This window comes from Tupaia chinensis, unplaced genomic scaffold (genome assembly GCF_000334495.1).
Source record: "Tupaia chinensis unplaced genomic scaffold, TupChi_1.0 Scaffold145860_1, whole genome shotgun sequence".
In the NCBI taxonomy this organism is placed as follows: Eukaryota; Metazoa; Chordata; class Mammalia; order Scandentia; family Tupaiidae; genus Tupaia; species Tupaia belangeri.
Window position 1 is genome coordinate 2101832 of NW_006205718.1, and position 2629 is coordinate 2104460.

The window sequence follows — 2629 nt, forward strand, 5'->3', positions numbered from 1 at the left end:
GATTGGTCTGAGAAGTATTTCATGATGGGTAAAGTCTTTTTACAAGCAAAATGAGAAATAGTGATTGACTGTTTAAAAATAATAATTTGAATAATAAAAATAATAATCGGGAAAAACATTGAAAAGATATTGAATGATGAAGTGGGGAGATTAATGTCTCTGTATTGATTGACATGGATGGCATTCCCTTTTGAAAAAGCAATGTAATACACTGTAAAGTTATATGTAATCCAATGTAATATAAAGAAGATTACGATGACAATAAAAATAATAAAAAAAGAAGTTGAGATAGGAAGATCACAAGACAGAGAGACCCTGCATGAAAATATGTCACATAAACACAAAGGAAAGTCTTGGAAAATCAATTAGCAGTTCATTTGATTATGATTTTCTTTGCAGAAAAATATGGACTCTGTTTTGTATTGAAGACCAACTGAGAAGAAAGAAACCCAAAAAGGTTATGTAAGATTTTCCTTTATTAGATCCCTTGGTTCCAGCACCTTTGCTCTCCATCTAAGCTTCAAATATTTGTTTACTGGGTGAGGGGGTGGGGACCTTTAACAAGGCATAAAGAACCCTTTAAACATCCATTCCATCCTTGTTTCAATATTATGAACAGATAAAGCAGACAAGTTACTCAGTACAGAAGTAAGCTTGAAGGATAGGAGGCCTGGCATAATTTTAGGTTCTTGGAGAAGAAGGAGATGAAGCTAATCACAGCTTATAAAAGAGATAACATATTAAGAAAATGCACACCATCCTCTCCACTGTCCATCAGGTAGATACTTGCATTTCCAGGAGCAGAGAGTTCTGCTTTTTATATTTGTGGAAGACAATATTAGAGGCCAGTCTACTCAGGCATTAAAACTATACAGAGTTAACCGAAAACTGTGCAGAAAAATGTTCATGAATTTGCAAATCCTGCAAGAATTTGACATATGTTCACACCTAGAATTTAAAGTTGAGTTCAAAACTGATGGGTACTGGCTTAGTCCTGAGATTATGGATCCTCTCAGATGTGTGTGTAAGAAAAAGATAAGAGTAAAGACCTGAGAGAACAAGAGTGAGTTGAGAGAATTCTGGAGCAACCTATCAAGTCAACAGTAATTGCTGAGCCTTAAGTGACTGCCTGTGAAGAGTACTTTGTCTTATAAGCATGAGACATGAGCCTGGGCGACAGAAGGGATAAGACATGCACTCATAAAATAACCAAAAACCATCCCTGGAAGCACATAATTCAGGACCAAGTTGTATGCACCACTGATAAAATCACTGACAACAATTAGCAGAGGGAGAGGGTCTATGGCCTTCCTTCGAAGATCAGGGAAGCTTCAAAGGGGGAGTAACTCCCATCTTATCACCTGGGGACGTGAACTAAGAACCTTGGCTACTGCCTTCCTTAGTCTATGCCTGCCTCTCCACCTATCCATCTTGCATGGTTCATAAGTCATGAGCTGAAGGCTCTATGAACTACTGCCTTTCTTGGCAAGAACACTTCATATAATCATTAGTTCTGACCAAGAACTAAGGGATATACGTCCACATTTCTGTTGATGTCATATTTCTCCTACCTTTAGATTGCTCCTTTATACTTTTTATTTACCTACCCAACTTCCTTATTCTTAGTTTTAATATTAGCTCACTCATTCTCAAGTCTTTTAACCAATTTCTCCCCATTCCTCCCACCCCTCCCCACATCCAGCATCTAATATCTACTTTTACTCTCTCACTTTTGTGCTATTGAGCCTTTTGCTTCCACTAACTAGTGAGAACACCTGTATTTGTTAAGTGAGGATATACAGTATTTGTCTTTCATGGCCTGGCTTACCTCACTTAGCATTATATCTCCTCAACTCATCCACTTTGTCCCAAATGCCAGGAATTTGTTGTTCTTTATGACTAAGTGGCATTCCATCATGTATAAATGCCAAATTTCTGTATCTATTCATCACTTGATTTGGGGGCATTTAGATTGAGTCCATGTCCTAGCTACTTTGAAGAGTGCATGTAAACAAAAGGAATGGGTTCTGGAGCTGCGTATCAAAGTAAAGTAATAAATGTCAGTGAGAAAGGAAAAAAGAATAAAAAGAAAAGAGAGAGTAAGACTTGAACAGGATAGGACATGGAATCAACCCAAATGTCCAAGAACAGATAAGTAGATTGAAAAAATGTGACACATATACTAAGGAATACTACTTAACTGTAAAGAAACAATGAGACCTTGACATTTGATACAAAGTGGATGAATATGGAAGATGTAATGCTAAGTGAAGCAAGCTAGACTATGAAAGACAGGCAGTGCATGTTCCTACTTAATATATATCAAATATTGTCACTCTCTGGCAAAACTGAAAAACTGGAAGGTATAATAGCAGGGAGGGCAACTGTAGATACTAGTGATAGTACAGGAGTGGTGAACCAAAGGAGGTGGAAGGAAGGGGGTCAGGGGAAAAAACAAACAAAACATTTGAAAGACATAAAAATGAAAAGTTATCTGTTTTTAATAATGTATATGGTTATACCTTTGACTTGACTAATATGTACTCTATTCACACTGAGAAAAGCCATGTTGTACACTATAAAGATGTATAGTGATTAAATGTAGATTTTAAAATTAAAAAGAGAAAGA